Below are 8,437 nucleotides of genomic sequence, written 5' to 3'. Positions count from 1 at the left end.
AGCCATGGCGTCCCACACTGGGGTCAGCATTAGAGGACCAGAGTTCTAGTCCTGACTTTGCTACACATAAGCTGTGTGACATGGGGAAAACTACTTAACCTCCCTGTCAAATGGGGGGGTGGGGAAGGTGCCTCTACCTACCTTACTGTGAAGATGAGATATTTTAAAAAATACATGTATACTATGTGCTGGACACAGACAAGGGACTGTTTGTCTTTCTCTTGGTGTCTCTGCAGCACAGTTATTCGCTGTTCAACTTCGCAATAAACATCCAAGGGATTGAAGATGCCCTGGGCCTGGTTTTAGCTTCCAGACTGCAGCTTCCTCAGTTTCATCCTGGACTGTCCGCAAAGGCAAACTGTGAGAAGCACAGTCACACCCCAGCACGTGGCTTCTACAAACAGTGGGCACAGCTGCACACCACAGGGAAGTCTGCTCTTGTACACAATGATAACGCTCCCTGTCAATAAAAAACCCTAATTCACACAAAGAACTGAGTATGTAATTCTTGTCTTTGTGTATTATTTATAGTTTTTAAAGCACTTTCGATGCAAAATTTTGCTTGTTTGCCAAAAGTCGCACAGAACTAAAAAGTAGTGTGAGTTGTAAACTCACTTTTAAAAGTATATTCAAGGACATTGAACCATCAAGGAAATTACCTTTGAAATGAGTTAGCACCAGCAAATGGCTGTGAACAAATTCAGCTGCCTTCCTGAATTATCAGGTCAATAATTTTCAGTGTCTTCATGTCTCGTAAGTCGTTTCATAAAACGGTTGGTGTTTGTTTATTTATTTTTTTTTTGCTTTATGTAATTCAGATGACTTTTTTTTTAGTTTTCTGATCATAAAAGTAATATGTTAAAAAGTAAAACATGCCCACATTAGAAATTTATAATCACAACTGATGCCGTCACTGAGAGATATTACTCTCAGATATTAGCATTTTGGTAGAATTCTTCCCAGTCCTCTTTATATGCATTTATTATGTATTTGATTGATATTATGCTTTAAATTAATGTTGAATATTAATAGTTCACTTATAGCATTTTCAGTGTTATTAAATTCTCAGAAATCTCATTTTTAATATCAAGTAATTTGATATTTGAATTATTATAGATTATCTTTCAAAGTGGGTTATCAACAGTTTTGAAAAGAATTCTTAACTGGGGAAGGGTACATTTGTTCTGGTAACTTTAACCTTAAAAATAGTAAGATTCCCGTCCTTATTTGCACTCAGGTTCGGTCTTTAAAGTGGGCATCATACTATCTATAGAAATCCAAGCTCCTATATAAATATCTAGTTTTTCCTTTTTACAGGCTGAGCTCTATTAACCTATTTACTAGACTACAATTATGTAGGCGCTTGATACACGTTAAAGGAGTGAAGGAAAAGCCATTCTTTGTGAAGCTAAGTCTGTAGTGTCTTTTACCATGCACTCCCAATTTCAACCCCAAGAGTTCATTGCTTCTCAACAAGATTGTTGGTGAAAACCTAAATGGCCAGAAACTAAAAACAAAGCAGAGAAAGCTGATTAGTTACAAGGTCTTAAAAGTGTTTTTTGGGGGGCGGCCAGTTAGCTCAGTTGGTTAGAGCGTGGTGCTCTTAACAAGGTTGCCGGTTCGATCCCCACATGGGCCACTGTGAGCTGCGCCCTCCACAACTAGATTAAAACAACTACTTGACTTGGAGCGGATGGGTCCGGGAAAAACACACTTAAATGAATAAAAGTGTGTGTATGTTTTTTAAAGTCTTATTTGGAAAGGAATCTTCATTATATATAACAACAGGAACCTCAGCCTCAAGCATACTGGCACATGCTTATGTGGCAGTTGGGTGTCACCACTTATCTGTGACGGACCTCACAAACTATTAGTGGTCAGTCTAAAGACTGAATGAATGTGGAGTTAGGAGCCAGGCTGAGATACATTTTCCCTGCAGGCAGAGCCACTGCCCACGTTGCCAGCTAACAGGATGGAGCTGCCAAGCATAGATCTTAGAAAGATTTAGAAGGTGTTAAATAATATTAATGTAAGATAAAGAAGGACAGGGAGCACTTGCTACTCAAGATTCTGCCATGTTGCTTCTTTTATGTGTTATAAGTTCTCATGCAGTATCTGTGGCTTGACTGGTTTGTCTTCATATGTTTTCTTCAATCTAGACAGTAAGTATCACGTTCACTCAATCTGCTGCTGTTTGACGCTCCACTGTTGGGGTCCTAGCCAATATAACGGCACTTACATAAACCTTCAAAGATTTTAACATTGGAAAGGAAGAGAAATAACTATCACTATTTTCAAACAATATGGTAATTTGTAAAAACATATAAAATGAACTAAAATAATTGAGGTAAGGTAGCTGGATACAAGATCAACATACAAAAATAAATGACTTTTCTATAATCAGAAATTATCAGTTGGAAGGTGTAAGAGAAAAAAAGGACAATTTACAATGTGTTTTTTTTTAACTTGTAAAATCCCTTGTTTTAGATCCAACAAGAAATATGCAAGACCTACTTGAAGAAAGCTACAAACCTTCACTGAAAAACATAAAAGCCTAAATGGAGAGCACGGCCCTAAAGGAAAGATTCAATATTGTAAACATATCAATTTCCCCCCGATTGATCTAGAAATTCAATATAATCCTAATCAAAATCCCAACATGTTTTTAATGGACTCAATATTAACTCTTTCTAAAGCGTATGTGAATTAGAGATCATGTCAAAGGATGACCAAGAAGTCTTTGAAAGAAGAACACTGAGGGAAGGGGAGAAATGTACCGTATATCAAAACATCCTACAAATTATTATAATTGAAACAGTGTAGAAGAAATGAACTGGTCAGGGGAACAGAACAGAGTCCTGAACCAGACCGACTGAAGCTAATTTGGGGCAAGCACATCGTACTTGCGAGGAAAGGAAGGACTAGGTAAGGAAGCCACACAAACCATTAACATTCTGTTGGAAAAAATTAAATTAGTTGACTAGTGCCTCCCTCCATTCAAGTCCACCCAATTCCTCAGAATGTGACCTTATTTGGAAATGAGGGCTTTGCAGATGTAATTACGGTAAGGACTGAGATGAGACCATACTGGTTTAGGGGAGGCCCTAAATCCAATGAGAGTATCCTCATAGGAGACAGAAAAGGATGGACACGGGTACAGAGAAGACAACGTGAAGACAGAGTGAGAGACTGGAATGGTGCATTTACAAGCCAAGGAATGCTGAGGACCGCTGGCAGCCGCCAGAGGTAGGGGAGATGTATGGAAGAGTTTCTCCCTCAGTGCCTCCAAAAGGGGATCACCCCTGCTTGTCACCTTGATTTCAGATTTCCAACCTCCAGAACTGTGAGAAAATAAATTTCTGTTGTCATAAGGCACCCACCCTGTGGTTATTTGTTATGGCAGCCATAGGAAACTAATACAACATCCTGCCACACCCCAAACATAGATATAAATTCCAGATATATCAAAGATGAAACATGAAAAGCAACATGGTAAATGTATTAGAAGAAAATTTTGAAAAATATTAAAAAAATTCACAGGCTAGAGAAAGCTTTCCCAAACAAAGCATAAAACCCAGATGTCATATAGAAAAGGATGGACAGGTTTGTGTACATTAAAAAAAACAAACAGACAAACTGTCCATCAAAAGGCACTATTAACAAAAGACAGGTAACAGTTTAGAAAATATTTGTAGCATATAGCAGAGCAAGGGTTAATATCCAGAATAGTCAAAGAGATCCTACAAATTATGAAGAAACACGAATGACCCAAAAGAATTATTCTGATGATATAAACTGGAAATACACAGAAGAAATACAAAAAGCCAATAAAAGCTGTGTAAGTAAATATATAGAAGACTGATATCAGTATACATAAAGATACAAGGATATAGACACTTTTCAATACTGGAAGAAGCATAAATATGCATAAGGATAAAGCATTGTTTATAATAGCAAAAAATTATGATCAATCTAAATGTCTAATAATAAAGTCATAAAATATTTTACGGTATGGTCAAACTATGGAATACTAGATAGACATTAAAAGGAGAGACAGACCAAAGTACAGAGAAAGATCCCCACAACATACTAAAAGGAAAAAGAACAAGTCGCGGAATAATAAGTATAGTGAGATACAACTTAGGATTTTAAAAAAGCTGTAAGTGTGAATGGTACATATACTATTATATAATCATGCAAGGAAAGGTTTGGAAAGAAAAACACCAAATTGCTAACAGTGTTTCCTCTGGGGAGAGAAGTATGTATAGAAGCGTGTGTTGGTTTTGTGTGTATATGGGGTGAGGTGAATTAAGAGTAACTTACATTTCCCTGTGTTGTATGAGTTTTTCCAATAGAAACAGTTCATTATATATATATATGAAAGGAAAATCAGAACAAGCACCTAGAAAGTACTAATGGCTCTAACTGTTCAACCTGCTTAACTTTCTGTGGAGCATTGTTCGGTAGGCATGTGAGTATTTTGAAATCTGCTGGAGAAAAGCACGCTGCCTTGAAAAATACATGGAAGGTAGTATTTCTTAAAACATGACATACGTGTAACATGCTTTTGGGATCACCATTTTTTATTAAATGTCAAAGTGTCCCATAAGCTCTTGGAAAGCAATGGTTTTGATTTGTCCAAGAGTTTTCCCTGCTGTAACAGGACCTAGCTCAAGGTAGAGAGGCAGAAGAGCAAAAGTGCTGGACTGCAACATAGCAGAACTTGGTGTCAGTCTAGCATGTCAATACTTAGCTGTGTGACCTGGGCTCCTCACCCTACTGTCCTACCCGCCTCAGGTACTGTAGGAAAGAGTAAGAAATGACATACGAGTATATGGAAACATTTAAGCTGTGCATGTAGGACTACGCAAGTGCACTGTATTGTATTCCTCCCTAAAACCATTCACTATCATTTAGCATCGTGGATTACATTTGCCAATAGAACGCTACATTCTAAACCCAATGGATACATGTGCCCAGGCAAGGACAGTGAGGACAAAGAAAAAGAAATTGAGAATAAGCAGAGTGAAAATTTTCACAGGCAACTGACAATATGTGCCCGACACTAAGGAGAGAAACCTAAGTGTGGATATAAAAAATGTCGAGCCTAGCCCCCTGCAACTAAGATTGAACACGGCACCTTGAGTTGAGCTGCCCCTGAGCTCCCGGATGGCTCAGTTGGTTGGAGTGCATCCTCTCAACCACAAGGTTACCGGTTCGACTCACACAAGGGATAGTGGGCTGTGCCCCCTGCAACTAGAAACGGCAAGTGGACCTGGAGCTGAGCTGCGCCCTCCACAACTAAGACTGAAAGGACAACAACTTGAAGCTGAACGGCACCTTCCACAACGAAGATTGAAAGGACAACAACTTGACTTGGAAAAAAAAGGCCTGGAAGTACACACTGTTTCCCAATAAAGTCCTGTTCCCCTTCCCCAATAAAATCTTTAAAAAAATGTGGAGCCTAATGATGCCTGTGACAGTGAGCTCTCAAAGCAATGAGTCTCATGGGGGATTGAGTGGAGGACGCAGTCAGAATCTGAACAATGTTATATTTAGGAAATAAAACTTTTTACTGGTTTTCTGATGTGGACCCAAAAAAGTTTAGCTCAGCAAAAATTTCTTGGCTGGTGGAAGATGGCTATCAGCTGTGTATCAGTGATTATAAGATTGGAGGGATGCAGATCACACCTCTTACCAGAATATTGAGTGTGGGAGGGCTTGTTCCCCAGATTTTTATGTTTAGCAGAAGGAGGCGTGGGCTTAAAAAACGTTTAAGAAATACTCAGTGGAATCCCCCCTCACCCCGCCTTAAATTTGCATGCAAAATGCGCATTTTTCTTCATTTCCTCCAAGGGATCCAGACTCAAAAAAGATTAAGAACTACTGGCTTGACCGGAAGAAGAGGAGCAGCTGAAAATCCAGCTCAGGGAATGCAACAGACCTCAGCAGGAAGAAGTGGGGTCAAAGAAACAAGAAAACAGGACTGGAGGTGGGAGTGGTGGTGGGAAGCACTGAGGGTGTTAGTTACAATGAATTAATGGGAGCTACATTGTAATGATTGTACTGGCCAGGTAATGTCAAGTTTATAGAGTGTTTTTGTATGTGTTGCAGTGTGTAAGACATGTTCAAAAGGAGTTGTTCTTCTGCCCTGTATAATGATCACTTTGTTGAGTAAGTGAAGGAATTACTGACTATAACCTAGTGCTGCCAGTGGGGAAGGGGTCTAATTTAGAAAGCATCTGGAGCCAGCACATACGCAGGACTGAATGCATGAGCGACGACCGTGGGAACAGGGGAGCTACTGAAGCTGGCTGGAGATTACGATCTGTTTAGCAAGACGGGACATGCACAGAGAACCAGAGTACCAGTCAAAGCAAAACTGACTGTCCAGGATATGGAAACATTCAGAATGCTGTCACTCAGGGACAAATGCTGGGGTCCAGGATATTCAGAAAAATCAGGAATGAAGCAAAAGGATCTGTCGTCATAAAAAGACACATGCTATAAACAGTCTATGAAGGAGCACCAAGAAAACATGTTGAACACAATTTCATGTGGAAATTAAACTATATTCTTCCACTACACGGTGGCCTGAGAGCTTTCGCCACCGGTAGTGACAGCAAGATCTAATGGGAGCTTTCTCTGAAGATTAGCAATGTTGAGCATCTTTTCATATGTCTATGGGCCATCAGTATGTCCTCTTTGGAGAAATGTCTATTCAGGTCCTCTGCCCAGTTTTTAATTGTATTGTTTGGGTTTTTTTTTTTTTTGGTGTGGCACTTGCTCGGTTTTGTTGATTGCTAAATTCCCAGCCCTCAGCCTAGTGCCTGTCACCAGCAGGACCAGCAGGAGCATGGAACATAAATTTACTGAATTTATTGAATGAGTGAATGAATGGCAGGAAGTTAGCTATGGGACCTCGGGCAAGTTTTTTGTTTTGTTTTGAACTACATCTCCATTTTCTCATCTGTTAAATGGGGATGAGGATAACGACCAATCTCAGAATTGCCATACATGTTAAAAGGGACAGTGCATGCTTAGCGTGGTCCCTGGCATATATTAAGGGCTAAGAAATGTTAGTTACTGTTCTCAACATCAAATATAAGCTCTACGAGCAACCAGAACTCTAAGTGTGGTTGTGCTTAGGAGTCCAAGGGGCCATGTGGAACTTTGTTGAGGGTATTTTTGGTTCTCACAATGTTGGGAGAAGGGGCTATGCTACTGGCATTTAGTGAGTAAGGGTCAAGTAATTGGGATATCTGCAATTTTTTACAAGAAGTTTCACCAAAAGCCCAGCTGTTTAGGAGAAGGTCATTACAGGGAGGGAAGCTTAAATGGAATAGAGACGTCTTGATCTTATAACATACTTTGCACAATGTATAGTACAACTGCTTCAGAAACAATGAAACCACTTCGTAACTTTACTAACCATTGTCACCCCAATAAACTTTAAACAAAAACAACAAAAAAACCCACAATGAAATCAGTAGCAAATGTAACAGGATATTGGAGATCCCTTTTAACCTAGAAGGAAACACCAAATGGATGGAGGCCACATGAAATTTACAGATCTCACTGGATTTCATTAACAAAGGCTGTTTTAAAACTACTCATTACTTCCATCCTGTATACTTATGTTTTTTTTCACAATGACAAATGTTATGAAAATTCCTCATGTGGAGGTGCTTGGGTTTTTCCCATTTTACTCTGATGCTGACCTCAGCAACGCACCCCCACAATTCCCCTATAGCCTGCTGTAGTACTTCTTTTCCAATCCATCCTTTTCCCATTGCTTATTCAGGATAGGGTCTCCAAGGTTTGTGGGGGTTTTTAGATGTTAGAGATTGAGTTTATGCCTCATTTGGTGAAATTTCAAAGTAGAAAGTATATTTTCTGTGATACTTGAACATCAGCTGTACCCTATCCCACAGCATAACAGGAAATTGTTTAAAAATAAAAAGCCTGGCTCATTTGTGAGAATATCCCATGCTCCAAATATTTTCATACCAGAATTTCTCATATCTGTAAATTTCCATTATATGTATCTTCAAAGTGTATAATCTGTCTTTCCAGTCTTCCTCCTTCCATTAAAAGTATTTCCCTCTTCTGCTTATCATAAACAAATCAGGCTAGCCTGTTATTATTTATCTTAATGCAGTGTTTTTAAACATAGTGTCCACATTTACCTCTGCCCTTTTATCTTCCTACACTTTTTGTACTGTGTAACGTATATTCATTATTAGTATCTTCTCTGCAAAAGGGGAGACGGGAAATGATGGAGTTGGGAGTTTCTGAGTAGGAAAAGGTTTGGGGTCACCGGAAATGCCACTGAGAGTTGATGGTGGGTGTATGAAAGGACAATCAGTGGCAATTGGACAGCATGAATCTGTACTGGAGACAGTCAGCCTGGTTTCGTGACTCTCCACAACAAAGT

This window comes from Rhinolophus sinicus, chromosome 12, assembly GCF_057876585.1.
Source record: "Rhinolophus sinicus isolate RSI-liver-muscle chromosome 12, RSI-T2T, whole genome shotgun sequence".
In the NCBI taxonomy this organism is placed as follows: domain Eukaryota; kingdom Metazoa; phylum Chordata; class Mammalia; order Chiroptera; family Rhinolophidae; genus Rhinolophus; species Rhinolophus sinicus.
Note: the sequence above shows the minus strand (reverse complement) of the source record.